Source organism: Ictidomys tridecemlineatus, chromosome 12 (genome assembly GCF_052094955.1).
Source record: "Ictidomys tridecemlineatus isolate mIctTri1 chromosome 12, mIctTri1.hap1, whole genome shotgun sequence".
In the NCBI taxonomy this organism is placed as follows: domain Eukaryota; kingdom Metazoa; phylum Chordata; class Mammalia; order Rodentia; family Sciuridae; genus Ictidomys; species Ictidomys tridecemlineatus.
In genome coordinates, this window is record NC_135488.1 from 66,422,149 (window position 1) to 66,443,531 (window position 21,383).

Sequence of the window (21,383 nt, forward strand, 5' to 3'; positions counted from 1 at the left end):
CATTCCCCTGCCCTCCTCACTACCAGAATAGGAAAATGTTGGCCTGGGACAATTTTCACAGTTTGGAAGGAGGAATAAGTTGTTGCCTTTACACCCTTCACTGCTAACATCTGTCACCCCAGCTCTGACAGCTGCTTCGAAGTTTCCACTATGGAAGTAACAAAACAAGGTTGGGTCAGCCTCCAATTCTTAACTCTACCATACCCCCAAACCTTATTAAAAAATTAACATCTCCTCTCTCTCCATATGCTTGGAAAGAGGCCATGAAAGAAAAGCTCTCGACAATCTTTTTATCCTATGTTTCATCTGGTTTGGGTTTCATTCCCTCCCCTACCCTGATATTAGCAAATTATAAAACATAACCAGAACATCAATATAAGAAGCCACATTTGCAAGCCCTTCGCCACATAATGCTTTATTCCAGCTCAGGCTAAACTTTGAACTAAACAAATGAATTGTTTCATTTCTCAGTATTCTATCCAAGAAAATTTCCCATTCACTAATATTAATAATAACAACATATTTTTAAACCTTGACTTAAAATTGCAGTAAGTGCCAAAAGGCTCTAGTTGCTATTTTGTTGAAATAATATCAAGTTTCCTGTGATGCTTTACATAGCTGTCATCTCTGTGATATGATACGTCCATGATTTATTGACCTACTAAAAGTGCTGTCATTGACTTGTCATAATAAACTTTTCTTAAAATATTAAAGCCTAGAATGTTGGGCAATAGCTCAAATCAGTACAGAGGCTCAATCTGGTTGTGGATTTGGATTTAGTGGCCTGAAGTTTGCCTTCTACACCTAAAAAGGAATGATCTGCCTTGACCCCTCCCAGTTTTTACTCCTCCTCCTCCTCCCCCTCTCCCCCTGGATACCTGCTCCCCAACAGGCTGGCAGAAGGCAGGGGACAGCATGTAAGAAACTCTGAACTGACCTCAGTCTTAAACCCTTTGGCCAGTGCTGTGTAGGAGGAGACTTTCTGATCTCAGCAGAGAATTTAAACAATTAAGACTCACCCAAATGATTGGCCATTGTGAACAGATATTGTGTCCACTGAGGTAAGAGCGGGGATTAATATTTTTTTTTAGAGAAAGAGAAATATATCTAACCTTGGAATTGAGTTTATTTTCCTTGGATAGGAGAGTAGAGAGGAATTTTGAATGGGGGGATATCCAGGCACAACGGAGACATAGGGAAGCCCATCAGGGCTCTGTCTCCTTGTTGGAGACCTGTACTGTGGACCTGCTGTGCATGTCGACTGGTCCTCTTGACTATGGTCTTGAAGGATGCTCATCCCAGTGACATGACTACTGTTATCCATTGGGTTGTTGATACCATGGCTCTCATTTCCCCAGGTTCATCAACAGAAATGAAGATCTGAACACAGCTCTAATAACAACAAAAAATGAGTGTGCCTGAAATAGAGCAGGCTTAACCTGAAGTTGCTTATGGCCAGGAAAAAGGTCAAGATTTGGAGTGGAAAACACAGAGTGTATGTAAAGAAATTACTTGTGTTTTAATTTTAGAAATCCAAAAATGTATTTAAGACATATTATTTTTTGGTAATGATTTCACTCTTTTAGAATGAATATGAAAGGGTACAGAGATTAACTCTCTTTATTCAGCTAGCTCTTTCATGACTGAGGCTTGACGGTATTAGTGCCAATGAATCAAAACTATTGAGGGTCAGTTCCATTATTTTCTCCCAGAGTAGAATGTTAAGAAATCAGTTACTAGGCATATATCATATATCATAGAATTACTCAGACAATGAGATAAGAAAGGATGGGGGGTTACCCACGTGGCTTTATAAATATAAAAAATGACATTTAAAATTGCCTGTTATTAGAAGTACGCTTCACATGTTAACTTTTTTGTCAGTGTAACCCAAAGACCTGACAAAAAACACACAGAGGAGGAAAAGCTGTGTTGGTTGTTTCAGAGATTCAGTCCACGATTGGCTGACTCCATAGCTCCAGGTCCCAGGTGAGGTTGAACAACATGGCGGAAGGAATGTGGTGGAGGAAAACAGCTCAGGACACGGCAACCAGGACATAGAGAAAGAGCAGAAAGGACAAAATACAAACCCCAAAGTTATACCCCAGTGACCTACTTCTTTTAGACATACCCAGAATAAAGACAGTTAATTTCTCTACCCTTTTGTATACATTCTACAAGTGTGCAATCATAACAACAACAACAAAAATCAGAAGTCTTACTTAGGTTCATTTTGATTGTCTGGCCTATTGTTACCCATAGTTAATCCACCAGTGGATTAATCTGCTCATTAGGTCACACTTCTCATAATCTAATGATTTCACCTCTGAAAATTCTTGCATCGTCTCACACATAAGCTTTGGGGGGACACCTTGTATATAAGCTATAACAACATGGTTACCTTACAGCTAATGTAACTCTCAGGCCCTTTGAGGACACAAATGAACCAGGAGGTTGGTATTACAATTGAATTCAGGCCATGTACCAGGCACTTTTGTTTTTCCTTCCCGTATAATAAATATCTATTGAGTTCATGGTATCCTTCTGGTCTGTTAAGCACAACCCATAAGTAAACACATCTTAATTATCTTCATGGTGTTTACATCTTAGTGGCAAGTTCTGATAAAATAAGGATGATTTTTTTTTAAATCCCACACTTCTTACAAGCTGGATTGAAACACGTTTGAAACAGCAAATACAAGAAAGTATATAGTAAATGTATATATGTTTTGGATGCTCAAAACTTCTAAAGGATGGAAATCCATAAAATATGGAACATTTCGAAAGGACATAGAATGCTTTTGGCCTTGGAAGATGGATGAGATTGGGAAGGAAAGAAGCAAGGAGTTCTTGACCAGAAAAAATAACAAAGGGCAGGGATAAGAACAAAAAGGTTTGCATCCTCTTTATACTGAGCAACTCTGGCTCAGCACCAAGGGCTCAAGGGGCATCCTAAAGGGAAGTCCCCTACCTTGCTCCCTGAGCTCCTACATTCTTCTTTGTGTTGGCAGTACAGGGAAAGCCTGGCTCACAGCACATGTTAGCATTGGCAATATTTATGCAGAGTAACACACCAAGGGGATGCCTTTACCCGTACTTGAAATGAATGCCTGTTGACAGAACTCTTTCTTGGAGCTGGAATGCAGGAGGTCCCATGAGTCTCATGTTGCTCTGCCCTGGAAAAGTTGGTGAGAAACCAGTACACGACTAATGACTCACAGGAAGTCTGGGATGGGGCACAAGAAATTTGGTCCTGCTCGTTCAGGAAGCCAATTGATTGGGCTTACGATAAACTGAATATCAAAGGCCAGTCCCGATGCTCTACTGAAATTGCCCATATTAGGACTGAATTTAAAAGTTTAAGGGAGATTTTTTTTTCCCCCTTAAGGAAGGCTTAGGAAGTCAGGTAGGAGAAATGTTGTCAAATCTTCATTTTTCCCAAGGACTTTCACGTGGTCAAAGGATTTGGGGTCCAATAGAAACAGAAACAGGATCAGTTTAAAGAAAGTCAATCAAACCCTTTGTTTTGCTGTTATGGAAACCAAACAACGGCCGAGTTGAGTGATACTAATATTATATTTTTATTTTTCAAACAGTTCTTAGAACTTGGTGGATACAGAGCCTAAGCTTATACAATCTTAGATGAATTCCATAGCCTACATCATCGGTAGGAAAAACACGAACTGCTTCAGAGAATGCTGTAACATTTTAAAAAGAAGTGCCTGGAATAGACAGGAGCAGTTCTCTGATTACAGAGAAACAAACTTTCCATTAAAATATCAAGGAAAATATGTGATGGATGAAAGTACAAATTCAACACTCTGCACAGTGGCTTCCCGAAGGGCAAGCATGTGTGTCTTCCAAGGAGGTCTCCAGTGTCCCTGTAATATGCCAGGGGCTGTTGCGCATGCTGTAGACTTTGATGTAGACTCTAATATATAGCGAAAAAAAGCTAGAACAAAATATTTGTTAACAATAGAGAAAGAGATTTAGCTATTAGATAAATTACAAGATGGAGGAGATGGGGCAAATCTTCCTCATGGAAGAAATCCAAATAATATAGGTAGATAGGGCCTCTCCGATTTAATTTGCTCCCTCCTTCTGGGGTGGGACTCGGGCATAGTGATTTGCTTTCAAAGACTCGATTACAGAAAGGACAAAGAATGCTGCCAGAGTGAAGGAACATGACATACACCGCCATCATTGGTTTCTCAGATTTGGCAAATGCATCATGGTACAGTGAGGTGTTAACATTGGGGGAAACGGAGCAAAGGGTCCAGTGGCAACTCTCTTATCTCTGCAGCTTTTCCTTCAATCTAAAATTGTTCCAAGTGGTGACTGCTTTTCCACGTCTCCTATCTTCTTTCCACCTTACAATCCATGAGCCTAGAACTGGAGCCTTTCCCTAACCTCCTTGTTCAGTGACAAGAGAAATGGTTCTTTGGTGAGGAAAAGCAGACGATAGAAACTCCTTCCTTGTTTTAAAAGCTCTTCTGCTTTTTACTCTCCTGCTTTTTGCTTTGTTGCCAAGAGGTCGCAGTGTATTTATTAAAACAAACAAACAAACAAAACCTCTGGGTTCTCTTTGTTTATGAAGTTATAAGAAAATAATTTTTTTTAAAAAAATTAAGCAAAAATGATAATTGTTCATAAAGACTAGATTCAAAGGAGTACAAAGAGTTGGATTTTTGAGTAAAGATATATTGAAAGTGAAACACCAACTGTACTTTGAAAAGCCACCAATCTTGAAGTTCTGTTACAGAGTCCTATACCTTGTGCATAATGTCTCAGAGCCTCCAGGCAAAGGACAAAGGATCCACCATATACATTCTCCTTTATCGAGGGTTTTCTTTCATTTTATTGCAGGACCCTGGGGTAGGCTCTCAGCTTAAGCCTAGTGTTCACCAATCACTTGCTAATAACTGGAGCTGAAAGAGGGCTCTGCCCTAATGCCATTATGTTCAAGAGCCATGATTGATTGTGTTATAGTATGTTTTTGAAACCTAATTACTGTCTGAGTGAGTATCTGAACTCATTAATCTTTAGTCCTGTAAATAAGTAAAATTGACTAAATAACTGGATTTCTCTAATGATGGCTTAGGTTATCTTTGGACCTACTGCCTTGCCCTACCCTCTTCGGGCCAGCAAATTATTTTGCTTAATGGTAATTGCTCCCCAGTTTTGAAATCAATTTGTAAAAGTCGGCTTATAAAACAATTTTCTGTGTTGCCCTGTGATTGCTTGGTCCCTACTCTATCTTTGTGGTATAATGAGCACATCCTGTGATGTGCTCACAAACCCTTGTGTTTGCTGATGACCCTCCTTTGTGGAGAGGGTCACATCACTTAATGAGATAAGAGGCTCAGGGGGGAGGTTAGTTTTGTCTTCACCTTGCTCCACTCTACCTTCGTTCTCACTAACATCGAAAAGAATTTCATTTAGCATGGCCGATTCCGTGTACTCCAAGTAAGACGGTAATTAGTAGAGATGATTTCCAGTGTCTTTCCCTAATAACCAACTCTAGCCTAACTAGAGTGTGAGACTTCATCAGACATTCTTCCTGCTCTAAATTTCCCCTGTTTTCTGCCTGGTTACCACTTTATTATCCATTAGAACTGGAAGTGATGAGTGGTGTTCATAGGCTCCATGGGACTTCTACTCCCAATCAAGATAGAGTAAAATGAATCAGAAATATGGTCCCTTCAAAAACAAAATCAAAAACAAAAAAAAAACAAAGGAAAAAAAAAGCCAGTATTCAAGACACTGAACATCAAACGCTAAAGGCCAGTGATCCCTGAGAGATGACAACAAATGAGTTGAATCTTAAGATGCCACAGCTCACAAGCTCAAGAAAACTTCTAGGCTGTGACACAGGGAGAGAATGAAGCTGAGAGTCTGAGGAGCTCAAGGCAGCTAGATATCACAGAATAGACGGCCAGAGAAGAAAATGCTGCACAGAGAACTGTAGAGATCTAGAAGGGTCTCTTTGAGTATTCAGCTGAATGCTGATTATCCCATATGTGTGAACCCCGCTTTCCCCAGGAAGAAGAAAGAACTAGAGGGAACAGTACCTGGCATTCACACAAAGCAAGGGTTAGTGCTCATATTCACTAGCCAGATGGGAAAACCTCTCATGCATGGGGCATTAGATGGAGTCTTTAAGAAGAGTCTTGATTCAGTTGCAGGGAATGAATAGCCCCAGGCTTAAGGCAACATAGCAAAGTTTAAATACAATCCAGCAATAAAGGAAACTTTCCAAATAGCTTGACTGTATCTCCGGACAAAGTTCAAGAATATATTTAGAAATTTAACAATAGCCAGCATCCAACCAGGCAAAATTCACAATGCCTGATAGCCAATAATAAATGACTAAGCACGCAAAAAAAAGGTAGAATATATGACATACATGAGGATAAAGCCATTAATCAAAATCAACCCCCAAATAGCAATGATGTTAGAAATAGAAAACGAAGGCACTGAGAATAGTTATTATAACTATTCCATATGATGGAGAAGCTAGAGGAAAGATTGGCACAGTAATAGAATCACAGAAGAAAGGACTAGATCAAACTTTTAAAAGTGAAAACTACAATGCCTGAAAACAAAAGCACACTTGATGTTATTAACAGCATATTAGACAATGTAGAAGTAGTTTGTTGAACATGAAGACATAACAATAGAAGCTATCCTAAAGGAAACAGAGGGAAAAGACTCAAAGTGATGAGATTATTTGAACTATAGAATAATTTACAGTAGCCTTGTTAATATGTTATTGGGGTTCTCAGAAAGGGAGTGGGATGGACGATAAGAATGTTTAAAGAAATAAATAATGACTTAAATCCTAATTTTATAAAAACTATGAACTCCCATACCCAAAAAGCTCAATGAACTCCAATACCAAGAAACATAAAGAAAACTTCAGAAATATAATGAAACTGCCAAAACATCACAATTAAATTGCTCAAAATCATTGATAGAGAAAATTCTTACAAGCAGCCACAGGAAAAAATGAACAAAGATAATGGCAATTTTCTCATAAAAATGATGCAAACAAGAAGACTATGACCAACATCATTAAAATTCTAAAATAACAAGGCCTAGTCTTCTATATCCAGTGAAAATAGCTTTCAAAATGAAGAATTTTTCCAGACATCCAAAAATTGAATTGATCATTAGAAGACCTTTACTACAATGTTGAAGAAAATCCTTTAGACAGAAAGAATCCAATACCAAATAGAGGCCTACATAACATAACAAAGAACATTGGAAACATTAACTACATAAGTGAATATGTATAGTTTTTTCTTATTAACTAAATCTCTTTAAAATATCAATGTATTATTAAAAGTAATAATAATAATGTAATAAGGTGTCTATAACATGGAATAGCTAACTGTATGACAGCAATAGCATGTAATATGAGGGGGGAGAAATGGAAGTATACGCATTGTGATTCCATTCACCAACTGACCTTCACTATTTAGTAAAGTTTACCAATGCTGTTTAGTGAGCATCTAGTATGCATAGATGCTGTGTTCTAGTGGTTACAGAGGTAATAGAATAAAGAACAAAAAGATGGGTGAGCTCATCAACTATACTCTTTCATAAAGTTGACAGATAATAGACAAGATAATTAGGAATTCTTGTAACTGCCATAAAGGAAATCAACAGGACACTGTAATATATAATAATAAGATAAATAGGAATACCTTAAATAAGGTGGTAAGAAATTTCTTATGACAAGAGGACATGAAAGTTCAAATATGACCCAAATTTTCATCATGTTGGATTAGGCCCGACTTCCTTAACAAGACTCCTAAAGCAAGAAATAAATCAAGAATTAATAAATGGGATGGACTCAAACTAAAAAGCTTCTTCTCAGCAAAAGAAGCAATGAGGTGAGGAGAGAGCTTACATTTGGGGAGCAAATTTTTGCCACACGCATGTCAGATGGAGCACTAATATCCAGGACATATAAAGAATTCTCAACACTTAACACCAAAAAAATAAACAGCCCAATCAATAAATGGGCTAAGGAGCTGCACAGACACTTCTCATAAGAATTTATACTTTCGATCAACAAAAATATAAAAAATGCTCAACATCTCTAGTAATTAGAGAAATGCAAATCAAAACTATTCTAAGATTTCATCTCATGCCAGTCAGAATGACAATTTTTATCAAGAATACAAGCAACAATATGTGTTGGCAAGGATGTGGGGAAAAGGCACACTCATACATTGCTAGTTGGACTGCAATTGGTGCAACCACTCTGGAAAGCAATATGGAGATTCCTTAGAAAGCTTGGAACAGAACCACCATTTGACCCAGCTACCCCACTCCTCGGTCTATACCTAGAGGACTTAAAATCAGCAGACTATAGTAATGCAACCACATTAATGTTTATAGCAGCACAATTCACAATAGCTGTGGAACCAACCTATATGCCCTTCAATAGATGGATAAAGAAACTGTGGTATATATACACAATGAAACATTACTCATCATTAAGAGAGAGTAAAATTATGGCATTTGCAGGTAAATGGATGGAGTTGGAGAATATCATGCCAAGGGAAGTAAGCCAATCCCCCAAAACCAAAGGCCAAATATTCTCTCTGATAAGTGGAGGCTGATGCATAATGGGGGGCCATAAGAAAAATGGAGGAACTTTGATTTGGCAAAGGGGAGGAAGGAAAGGGGGCGTGGGAGCAGGGAAGATGGTGGAACGAGATGGACATCATTACCCTAGGTACATGTATGACTGCACATATGGTGTGACACTATATCGTGTACAACCAGATAAATGAAAAGTTGTGCTGCAATTGTGTGCAATGAACCAAAATGCATTCTGTGATATATACCTAATTAAAATAAGTAAATAATTTTTTTTTTTAAAAAAAGTTCAAACATGAGAAATGAAAAGAAGCCAGCCCACTTGAGAATCCTCCAGAACAGGACTCCTGCTTGAATAACTGTCCAGGCAAAGGCCCTGAAGGTGGGCAAACACTCGGCCATTTCTAGAAACTGTCTGAGGGCCAGTGTGGCAGGAGTACAGTGCAAAAGGGGAGAGGAGGCTGCAGAAAGGGCCTGTGTCACATCACTCTGGGTGTTCAAGCCATGTCAGGGGTTTGCAGTTCATTCTAAGCACAGTGGGAATACAGGAACGTTTTCAGCAATGGAGTTGCATGATCTGGTTTACTTTAAACCAAAAATAATTTTGTTGTAGTGTGGGGGATGGAAGGAGAGAAACAAGAAGACTTCTTACTTGTTGAGGTGGAGAATGGGCAATAGTGGTATCGACTAACACCATGGCCGCAAGAGGAAGGAAAGTAAGTGGATTAAATTTGTAATTTGGAAGCAGAACTGATAGCACCTGGTGGCAGTTTGGAAGTGAAAGCCAGGAACAGGAGGGATTAGAGGAGGTGAAATTTGTCCCAGTACCAAGTCCAAAATTTTCTTTGTATTCAGTGCTCCCATTAATGGGTTGAGCACCCATTATGAATGGCATGTCTCATCAATGATAAGAATATCAAGAAGCACAAAGCTTCGGGGCACAGTGGCAAGCGCCTGTAATCCCAGTGGCTCAGGATGCTGAGGCAGGAGGATCGAAAGTTCAATGACAGCCTCAGCAATTCAGTGCGGCCCTAAGCAACTCAGTGAGACCCTATCTCTAAATAAAATATTTTTTTAAAAAAGGCTGGGGATGTGGCTCAGTGGTTAAGCCCTACTCTGGGTTCAATCCATGGTATCAAAAAAGAAGAAGGAGGAGGAGGAGGAAGAGGAAGAGGAAGAGGAAGAGGAGGAGGAGGAAGAGGAGGAGGAGGAGGAGGAGGAGGAGGAGGAGGAGGAGGAGGAGGAGGAGGAGGAGGAGGAGGAGGAAGAAGAAGAAGAAGAAGAAGAAGAAGAAGAAGAAGAAGAAGAAGAAGAAGAAGAAGAAGAAGAAGAAGAAGAAGAAGCCACCTAAAGGTGTAATCTCTGCCATCGAGGGCAATGATAGGTGACCATAAAAGACATACACTAGGAACTAATTGATACCAACAAGTGCTATAACAGTGTAGAAGAGTGGGAAGAGAGTGGGAAATGAGTGCAGAGGAGTGTGCAGGGGAGGAGAGAGAACCTTGTGTGAAGGGGAAGTGCTGGGAGCACAGGTCTGGAGGTGGGGCTCACTGGAGTTTTCAGGGAATAATATCAGGGCAATTTATTAGTAAATAAGCCCTATTAAGACTGTGTTTGAAAAGGTAGCTGTGGGTGGAGTCGGGCAGTTGGATTGATCGAATTGTAGTGCAGAACCTTTAAATGGCAACCTTCAGATAGACCAATTTGTCATCATTGTGGAGCTATTGATTAAGATTGGGGAATTGATGTCATATATTACATGCACCACAGCCATCATTTTAAGTAAAAGTTAGAGATAGCAGGGTTTCATTGCCAAGTACATGCAACCCGACACAAACTGTGAAAGCACATCTTGAATTTGTTTTGGTTGTTTAAAATGTTCCCTACCACTTCACGTAAATGAAAACTATCTTCTGCCCTCTCCCCATCTTTTGCTTTCCTCTCTCCTTGTCTTCCTTCATCTTCTTCTTTAAGTAAAAATGTACTATGGGTTCTTCTGACTGTGGGGATCATCTGTGATCATCTGGAACTTACTTGAGCCTGTAAAAATATGTAGATGTTATAAAAGCAGGAGCCCTGAGATTTTTTTTTCTGAACTAGAGGACTTCAAGTACTGAAGGCCATCTGACTTGGGTGACTCATCAAGTCAGTCTCCCCTGAAGGCAGCCTCCACTTTGCCAGGCTAATAGATTTAGGGAGAGAATCCACCAGGGAAAGCTTCACTGGAATCCCACTGGTTGGTTCCACACCCTAAAGTTGGGCTTTGCCTATCTTAGGTCCCCACCTCAGGCCTGGAGGTCTGAAATCCACAGTTTAAGAGCCCAATAGCAAATGACTTCTGACTGAACCTTCTGCAGCAACCCACTCACCTCTTTCCATGTGTTTCCAACTGTGCACCAAGAAGAAATGAATCATTTCTGGGGAAAAAAAAACTGAATCAAATCCTGTGTCTCTCTTTTTTCCAGATCAAACTCCAAGCTGCATTCAAATGAGGGACACTTGGAGTCAGTGAACTTCCTCTTTATTCTTCAGGGTACTTCTGATTGCACCCCCTGTAGTTGTCGGAGCTTGAAGTCCTTTTCTTACCTATGGATCTTTGTAGCAGTGTGCTATTCATCACACCGGGGTTCATGCACGTGCGCGCGCACACACACACACAAGCACTCACATGCTCATCCCAATCAAATGATTACTACCCTAAGAAAAAGGTAAATTATTTATTTGGAAGCATTCATAGTTTGAAAATTAATTCTGTGAGGGTTTTTTTTCTTTAATTTTATGACTGGCTTGATGACAGCAGATGGAACATGTTATTTAGTTGTGTATAACTAAACATATTAGACGAAACAACTTTAAAAAAAAAAAGGTTTTTCCATAGCTTTTTGTCTATTCTGTGTACAAGCCTCTCACTTTTCCACGAGGGCTGCCTTCTTTAAATTTCTACTTTGCCAGAGAGACAATAATGCAAATTTCGGACTTCGATTCAGATTACCTTTCAGGCCTTGGTTTCAGGAGAGGCCAATATACATCTAAACCATTATACAATACAAAGCACTGCACTTTGGAAGGTTTGTTTGCTGGAAATTGCTGAGCCTCTTTCTAAAATCTGAGTGTGTTTAAAAACTGAGGATGAAGCCACTGTTTGGGCATGGTGGAGACCCAATCTCCTAAATTAAAGACTAAAATACCCTGAGTGATGAGCATCTGTTCCTAAGCCTTGATTATGTCTTCAGTTTTCTCGCCTCTGCCGCTTTGCCGACTCAACTCCACTGTTTAGGATCTCTTCTTCTATTCTATTTCTATTCCTTCCACCCAGTCTTCCAGGCCCAGTGAAAACCTCACCTCTTCTGTAAGGGTCCATGATGGAACCAAGCTGACCTGATGGCTTCTTTTTTTGAGGTCTCTCCTTTGGTCCTTTGCTGCTTTAGATTGTTACTATATTTTCATGTCCAGCTACCCAATTTCCTAACTAAATGTAGATGGATTACTATAAAATATTTTTGAAGTACATAGCCATCTGCTTCAAAATTATCAGTCCTCTGGCTCCTAACCTGGTGTTCTTTGGATTGTTTCATGCTATGATACCTGTACTAATTTTCCCAACCCAATAACATTTTTTGGGGGTGTGGATAACCAGAGATTGAACTGAGGAGCACTTGACTACTGAGCCACATCCCCAGCCCTATTTTGTATTTTTTTTAGAGACAGGGTCTCACTAAATTTCTTAGTGCCTTGCTTTTGCTGAGGCTGGCTTTGAACTTGCCGTCCTCCTGCCTCAGCCTCCCGAGCTGCTGGGATTACAGGCAGGTGCCACCATGCCAGGCTCAACTCACTAACTTTTGAGGACAGTAATTTATTCATGTATCCAGTCATTATTTATTTATCATTAAGAAAATATTTATTGAGAATCTGGTAGATGCCAGACTCCATCCTAGGCAGTGGAGATCCATTAGTAAGTAAGACGGTCGTTGCCTTCTCTCAAGGAGTATGCATTTCATTGGAGGACACTGAAAGTAAACAGGAGGTAAACAAGATAAAAGAGAATGAAATGTGGTAGGTCTAGAGTCAAAGAAGATGAATGGGGTGGTGGATTAAAGAAAAATGTTGGTAAGAAGAGGATGCTATTTTAGCCAGGGTGCTCAGCAACATCTCTTTGAGGAGATGCCATTTGAGCTCAGGTCTGATAAGTCAGGGCAGTTATAGGAGAAGATTGTCATATGCAGGTTGAAAAGCAAGTGCCTAGGACCTATCAGTATGAGTTGGATGTATTAGAGAAGAAAAATGTTGTTGGAGGGGAATCCACAGGAGTGGGGCTGAAGTAGTGAGAGAATAGTTTGTAGAGGTGGGCAGAGCCCAGAATATGCATGGACTTTGTAGGCCATGTGAAGAGCTTGCAGATTATTCTCAGAGGAAGAGGAAGTCCTAGAGAGCATCACTCAGGGTAGGGACATTGAGTCATACACATTTGAAGCAGATGACTCTGACTTGCAGCGAGACATTTGTTTTCTTTGCTTTTGATTTTACTTTTTTTTGTTTTCTAATTGGGGTATACTATACATAAAATGCACACATCTTAACTGTCCAGTTGCATGAATTTTTACCTATGCAGATATCCATGAAACCACCACCTGGATGAAGACACAGGATGTCCCAGAACCCCCATGAAGGCTCTCATGTCCTGCTCAGTCATTACCTCCACCAATATCATGATGCCTTCTATCACCGCAGATTAGTTTTGCCTTCTTTTACACAATGTTTAAGTGAAATTATAACCTATGTACTCTTTTGTGTTTGGGCAGTGTTGCTATGTGGTATTCCATTGTAGAAGTGTTTGACAATAATTTATCCTACCATTGATGGACCTTTGGATTTTTTCCAGGTTTGGACTATTATGAATAAAGCTGCTATAAACATCCTTATGCATGACTTTTGATGAATGTATGTACTAGTTTAGTTTGGATATAAAACCAGGAGTAGAATTGCTGAGTCTTGAAATTTATATATTTAATAGGCACCATGAAGCAGTTTTCCCAAGTGGTTGTAGCAATGTACACTCTGCCTAAAAATTCAAGAAAATTCTGATTCCTTTCCCTTCTTACAAACACCTGTTATTCTCAGTTCTTTTAATTTTATCCATTTTGCATTCCGGTAGGTGTGTAATGGATAGGGTTCTCATTCTGGTTTTTTTGTTTGTGTGTTTGTTTTAAGGGGAGAAGGTTGGAAAGGGGTTGATTGTTTTTATGTTACTTGTATAATATTCCTACCTCTCAGTTACATTACCTTCTCATAGATGCTTCTGGTTATGCAGTTAATTCCACAATTGGATTTCAGAAGTTTGAATTTCAGGCTCCCTGGCTTGCATTCTTTATTTCCAACACCACATGACTTTTCAATACCCCCAAGAGCAATATAAAATCCAAGCATATTGATATGACATCATCAGTTCATTGTCTTTTAAGAATGCAATATTTCATCTTTTATAGAGTGATCTTACTCCAGGATAGAAGGGAAAATAGAAAACAGGACTTAGAACTTGAAAGAGAAAATTTGGGTCAGCCTCCAGCTTAATGTAGTTTCCATTCTTGGAGCCAAAAGGCCAGTCTAGTCAATACACAAAGGGAGTCCCTGGAGGAGTAGGGACTGTTGGTTTCATTACATGCTCATTATACCACTGCATTGGGGTGTCTAGGATTTTGCACTAATGATGAAATTAAGGGTGTTATGCTTCATTTCCTGTTTTGGAAAACAGTCTTTGATTTAAAAAAAAAAAGTGTGGGGGGGGGGCTAATTGCATATTGTTTGTAAAATTGGGTTGATAATTCATCATATCATAATTAAACTAATTAGAATACTATTATTTTCCAACAGCTTTAATGAGGTCTTCTACTTGGCAGAGAACCGGTGAGACCAAAACATATTGCCATTTGTTAAAAGATGGAGAAACTCTGATGACAAACGACTCTATTCAGTTGCATTTTGGTTAATAAGATTTATGCATTAATCTACTTATACTTTGTTCCCTGGAGTTTGGCAAACTTCTAAAGTTTTCCAATTTTCTACCATGTCTGTCCTGCTCCCCCACCCCCCATCTCCTCCTTGGAGAATTTCTGGCGTCTGAGCTAAAATAGGTGGAAACATTCTCTGTTCCAGCCGAGGCTCCCCAGCTTGGTTGGAATGCTCGTCTGGTTGTAATAGAGCTTGCTTTTCGGCCAGCAACTCTTAAAATAGCTCCTCGGCTTATAAAGCAAAAAATAGAAGTTTGGGCAGCCCAGGGTTTGCATAGAGGGTGCTTCTGGCCTCGTGCTTTGGGGGGCACTGTTGCTCCAGCTTGGGAGCTCCGGCGGGGCTCCAGTGAATGATGGCTCTCTGTTGCGCAATTTTATATCTGCACTTATTGTCAAGTAATCATTACAAATGTTTCGTGCAGGAAGGAGCTGGCTCTGAGTAAAGGTCTGCCTCTCTAAAGAAGCCTGGGCCTGAGGGGTGGGGACCACTTTGTCCGTGGTAAAATTTTCCCCTTTGACAGTGTAATTAAGTGCTAATTAACTAAATGAGTGTAAATGTTGAAGGCTGAGATAAATATCTACATTTCCTTAATCTATTTTCCCCCTCTAAAATTTGATAAAGGAAATTTGGATTTAATGGAGGATATATGTCATTTTTTTTTTAAGATTGCAAATCTGTTTATAGGAGGAACTCGGATCCACTGGTTTGGATTTCCACAGGAAAAGTTAGCAGCATATAAATATAGAAGTGGTACGATAAAATGCGGATGCGATATTGCAATAATTATGTTAAGGAGGCTTAGTGGAGCTACCTTTTGGAAACATCTGGTTTGTTTCTGTTCTTTCCACATCCTGCAGATGTTGCTGAACCTATGAAATATACTGACAGGAGAATACATTAGACCGTGAAGTCATTCCAATGAATAAAGCAAAGGGTAGCCTCTTAACTTTCTAAAAAATCTAGTTAGAAAAGAATTCTGCTTTCAGAGTAGGCAGAGATTAGGCCAATAATTGAGAGGGGCCCAGGGCCTTCTAAAAGTGTCAATAGTGATCTGTTCTTGCCAAAGGGGAAAAGAGACGCTTTGTGGAGGGGCAGCCAGAGTAATAAATGGGAATCTTTGTAATTCAAGCACTTTCTCATTACCTTCTGTGGTTAGTGATTAAAAATGGGGCTCAAGAAGGGGCGAGGGAAGCCTACTCCTGTGCTTGGCAGTAGAGCTAAAGGCCTTGAATTGCTCTTGAACCAGCCACCCTGACTCTCTTCCTGGCCTCAGACGCCCCAAGGGAGACCCAGAGGCAGGTAGGTTGCTCATGGCTGAGGCAAGTGCCTTGGAAAGAGGGTGCACAGTTGAGGTACCATGTATAGAACAGGGTTGATGCCAGCTGCACGGTGCCCTGGCTGTCCTGGTCAACACCCCTCCTAAGCAGGAAATGATGGGCAGGCACACGTGTACGGAGCTTTCCTGAGAACTTGCATGGGCAGCCCAAGGGGTGGTGCAGAGAGTGGGAGTCAACTAGAATGAATCAAATAGGGGTTGGTTGCCTCTGAGATTAACACCCCGAAATAAATGCAAAGTTAAGAAATATTTTGGCTGCCAGCCCACTTGGCAGGGAGATTGGGAAACTGTGATGGTCAGAAGGACAAAGCCTTAAAGGGCCAATGTCACATTTTAGTTTCTGGCTGGCTGTGATTTCTTAAATCTCCCCATCATTTACCTCACTGCTTTGGGTTTCAGCATTATGTTCAGAAGGGCCCTCTTAAAATGTGTAGTGGGCGTTTTTCCCCCCACCACTTGTCAGAGTGGGAGGACATACACTGGCATAAACCCATAGGTGAAAAGCTAGCATTTCTCTGGTTCATTTGATCTTCAACTGCTTCCACCCAGTCCTATCTGTCTTCTTACTTCTGGAACAAAAGGAAAAATCTCTGCCTTGTCTCACAAAAGAATGTTTCTTGCCAGGGCTCTTGGCTGTAAGTCACTCGGGAGGGGGGTCTTTGCTGCTGGCCACCCGAATCTTCCATTTTAACCACACATTTGTATATGGTGCCACCAGGCCCCTAGGTCCTGCATGAGCTATTTACCCTTGAACTTGGATCCTGGAAGAATTCACTGAAATTATACCAGGGTTCTGCCTCTTCAGGGAATGAGTCTAGATGTCCTTTAGGCTTCTTCCTGCCCTTCTCTTTTTCTTTTGCAACTGGATAATTTCTGTTTTTGACTTTTTAGCCATATTTCTCAATGCTTCATTGGCAGATTAAACCCAGTATGAGGAGTTTTTATGCCCTTCTGGGAACATTGACACTAATGTAAAGTGTTAGTTGATAAGGAAAGAGGGTTAGCCCCAGGGCCAACATCATCATCATCATTTTTAATATTTATGCCATCTTTTTGTGTGAAGCAACGTGGCTTCCCATTTATTATTTCTGCTGGTCCTCATGGCAATACTGTTATAAACAGGACAGAAATTAGGATGTTGAGGTTGTTGGTGAAGAAACTGATGCTCATAGGAAGTAGAGCTATTTCTTCAAGGCCATGTAGCCAGTGGGATTTGATTCACTTTAGAATCCATGTTCAGTGCTTTTCTTGGGCACAGCAAACTCTTGCCATACTTTCATGCTGTTGGAACTTAAAAAGATAATTCATCGAATGGAAATTTTCTTGTAGGGCAGTGTAGGTATGCTAAGAATGAGAGAAAACTAAGCAAGAGGAGCTATGCCAGGGTTGGGAGATCTAGGCAGAAATAGAGAAATGGAATTTGGAGGTGCTTTACCCTAAAATGTGTTCTGCAAAACTTCAGTAGGTATACTGTTAGGAAAAGTGTTCCATAGCCAAATAGACTTGATAAATATTAAATTAAACAAAGTCATTAAAATCTCTTGATTACAGTCTCCTCGGAGCCCTGGACATACATAATCAGTTCCCAAGGCAGGAATCAGATGGGCTATGAGCATTTTTGCAAACATATTTGACACACAGCCATTCTTGACTGAAGCATCTCATGAGGACATAGTCTGGGGACCAGCACCGTCATTTACTGTGTGAGAGAGTAGGCAGATAGGTCACAGAGAGGACAGCTGAGAAGTGCTGAGATGTCAGGGAGAGATCCAGAAGCATTTATTCTGCTAATCTCTGAATCGGAGAATTCAATCGTCCAGTTGAGAAGGCTTTATGCTAAGTCCTGTTAGAAGATAAAATGGAGATTTCAGTGCTCCAGATGCAAGGTTAATTGGAAGAGAACCTGGCAAGACTGAGGGAGGTGATGGCAGCCTGAGAAGAATACACAGGAAGGGAGTGAGGGATAGGATCTAATTAGTCTTGGCTGTGTGACCTTGGTTGAGTCACTAGATCATCTGGACTTTGGTTCCCTCAAGTATATAATAGGAAAAATGAACTAAATATTTCCTTATAGACCAAAAATGAATGATTCTATAAACCAAAGTTACAGAGGTTTCTGGTGACATGCTGAGATGCTACTTAAGCACTGCCAAAGGAAAAGGGGGAAGCCCAGGAGAATCAGGAGCAATTTGCCTTATGGATATCAGTTGTGAGAAGCAGCATGCCATGTTACACCCGGCATCATAGCTGAAAGCTGACTGGCTTCAGGATCCCAAGATGCAAGCAGAGAATTGTCACAAGAGACACCACTGACCTAGAAGGGAAACCAGAAACTACCTTACCAGCAAGATAGTAGGCTTTGGCCCCAAAGGCCAAGCCGAAGGAGGAATGGAGATGATCAACCAGTGAAACTGCTGAGAAAGCAGTTAATACCATTAAAGAAGAGAGGGCTCAGCATCAGGAATTTATGGAGGAATCAAGGAAATCAAGAGCAATATTTGAACCAAGTGTGGAGGGGACTCTTAGAAATGGGGAAGAGAACCTGGAGGATGGGAGACCCATAAAAATGCCTAAAGGAATGTGGCTTCCTCTGAATAGATCTTGACACCAAGACAAAAGTAGGAGGCTGATAAGATGTCCTTTAGTGAAGAAGGTATGAAAACTATATTCCATGCTGCTTCTTTACCACAAAGAGATGCTCTCCGTAGCTTGACATACATTAGAATAATAACTAGTTCTGGTCTGAGCATAAAAGTGATTCTGGTCCAATGGCCCTCCAGGTTGGGAGTATGACGGTGGATGCACAATTGACTTCTATCAATCAACAGCTCCCAGTGTGATCTGGAAGTCATTTTACCTTCCAGAGAGATTTGTGGCCACTGGGGACTGGGGAGCAGAAGAATGTTTAAAAAAAATATATATTGGACATGAATTTCCATGCTCTTGGAAGGAAAAAGTCACAACTTACATACCTTAAAATCTGAAGAGCTGAGCCTCCTGGACATTGCAACTAGCTGCCACCATCTGCTTATGATAAGATAAGGGTACTATAATCATAAGCATTGGTGGTGACTGTATATAGGAAAAGAAAGCAATGAGGTACCAATTTTATGGCAAGTAGACTTTGCCTATGTAGTTGGGAATGGGGACCTCAGCCATCACCCAACAGATTAGTTCAATTCAGAGTTTTCTTTTTTTTCTCTTTTCTTTCTTCTCCTTTTTTAAAAAAATATACTTTTTTAGTTGTAGATGGACACAATACCTTTACTTTATTTATTTTGATGTGGTGCTGAGGATCAAACAGTGCCACAACATTCTAGGCAAGCACTCTACCACTGAGCTACAACTCCAGCCTCTGTTTTGTTCTTTTCTAATCTCATGAAACATGGCAACATCTACATGAAATGTACAGATTGATAGATGTTAGAAGGCTCCTTGCCCCTCATTCCTTGGTTTTAGAAGCTCTAGAATTCATCACCAAGACTGCTGCTTGAGAATGTTCTGTAGCAGCAGACTATATATATTAGGAAGCCCAAATATGACCACATTGTTTAGGAAAAGTGTCCTTTTGGGGACACAAAGCAAGAAAAAGCCTATGTGTACTCTGCTATGATTACTCATTGCAGAAGACTGGCATCAGGCTGGACCATAATGAAAAGAAAAAAAAAATGGCACAGAGTTGGCTTTGTTACCTTTAAAGTTTTCACAAGGATTGCACCTTTGTTTAAATATCAAACAGCATTTTCTTAGAAAGTCCCTTGGCAAATAGTATACTTAATTTGGTCATCTCAAATTGTTTCTTAGAAAAGTTGATATTAAGCTGAAAAATGAAGAAGTCATCTACCCAATAAGACATTTCTTAATATCTGGATGCTTAGCAGAGTGCCCAGCAAACATCTGCTCAGCTGATTGGCACTTTAGTCTTGCTGGAAATTATGGTTTCTTGCCACCATCCATGTTTGAATTCCTGTGAATAAATATGGGCGAGAACAATGTGTCCAAACCCATCTTCTATGATCTGGCTGGAAGGTCAATCCTGTCTTGCCCTGAAATTGCAAATCTATCCTTGGGCAAAGCTCAGCTTTTCCTTCCTGCCTCTTGTGCTTAATGAGTCAAGAAATATGATGATGCACAAACGGACAGTGCGGGGCATCTTTGCTGATCGAGGAGCAGCACAGTGTGGCCTTTCCTGTCTGTGGGGCCTAAGCCCTCAGCAGCTGTGAATAATTTTGCTGTTTCTCCCATGGAGATCCCTGCTCTCTCCCTGTGAGACTCTAGTCCTCAAGGACAGAATCATGTCCCATTGGCTGTTCTCTCATGACTGCCTTACTTTTGGACACGGAGGAGGTGTTTTAGAGAAACAATGGAGTGAATGATGACCTCTAAGGAAACCATACAACTGTTCTAGGCTAAGCAAGATTGGCCTGCTCCAGTCTGATGCCCTTCTTCTTTAGGTCATATAGTTTTCTTTGGCCATCTGTCACCATTCTTTTCAGCTCTTTGAGGTTCTTCTTCATGGAACCCAGATGGAGAAGCCGTTCCTCTCGTCTTGCTCCTGAAAGTAAGTTCTCTCTCATGATAAAGTTTTCCCTTCTGATCCCTGCAGGACATCACATAAAACTCACCATGATGTCTGACCATGTTCCGATCGTCAGGGTCCTGTTCTGCTCTGTCTCCTTTGAAGTGGCCAGTGAAAGGATCTTCTGAGCTGATTGTTGCAACCCAGACATAGCTGGTGTCCCGTGTGGTCCTGTCTGCATAATATGGATTCAAAGAAAGAGCAGTCCTTCAGGGGAAGAAATGAAAGGGTCTAATCTTATAGAACAGGGATTGGCAAATTATGGACTTTGGCTCAAATCTGTGGTGATATTTTTTAATAAAAACATTTGTTTTGTGTTATAAAGTTTTATTGAAACACAGCCATGCTTGTTATGTATGTGTCTATGACTGCCTTCAGGAGACAATGGCGGAGCTGAGTAGTTGTGACATGCAATGTGTGGCCTTTAAAACAGAAAATATTTACTATCTGGTCCTTTACAGGAATTTTTTTTTTTTTACTATTATTGTAGAAGATGTCCTGGGGGAGAACATTCTCCATATGCAAGAATACACCCCCCCCCCAGCATTTTCCCTACTCAGAGACCTCCTCTGGGACCTTAGCTGCTTTCTCCTCAAAGAAAACTTGGCTTGTTCTGTCGACTTCCTAGCAAAAATTCCTTCCCTAAATCCTGCTTAGGTAACTCCTAACTCCCTCTTTTCAATCTCCAGCTATTAATTCTCTCCCTTAATGCTGCAAATTCCACTCTGGCCCTGCTCATCCCAATTTTCAGCTCTTTTTACTGTTTATTATAAACAACCCAAGGGAGGTGGGTGCAGGATTCAGGCCCACAGACATGGAGCCTTCCTTAGAAGGGTAAACAGAGAG

At 40.5% G+C, this 21,383-nt stretch overlaps 1 long non-coding RNA gene across 2 annotated transcripts; it reads left to right on the top strand.

Moving 5' to 3' along the window:
* The first annotated feature begins 898 nt into the window (after positions 1–898).
* On the top strand, positions 899–20,861 carry LOC144369592 (uncharacterized). 2 transcript variants are annotated; one of them, XR_013429374.1, is made up of 2 exons: positions 899–1,061; positions 20,565–20,861. It is a non-coding gene; the product is annotated as an uncharacterized LOC144369592 (long non-coding RNA). The 2 variants fall into 2 exon arrangements; XR_013429375.1 differs by lacking the exon at positions 899–1,061 and adding an exon at positions 15,793–15,921.
* Positions 20,862–21,383: the final 522 nt, after the last annotated feature.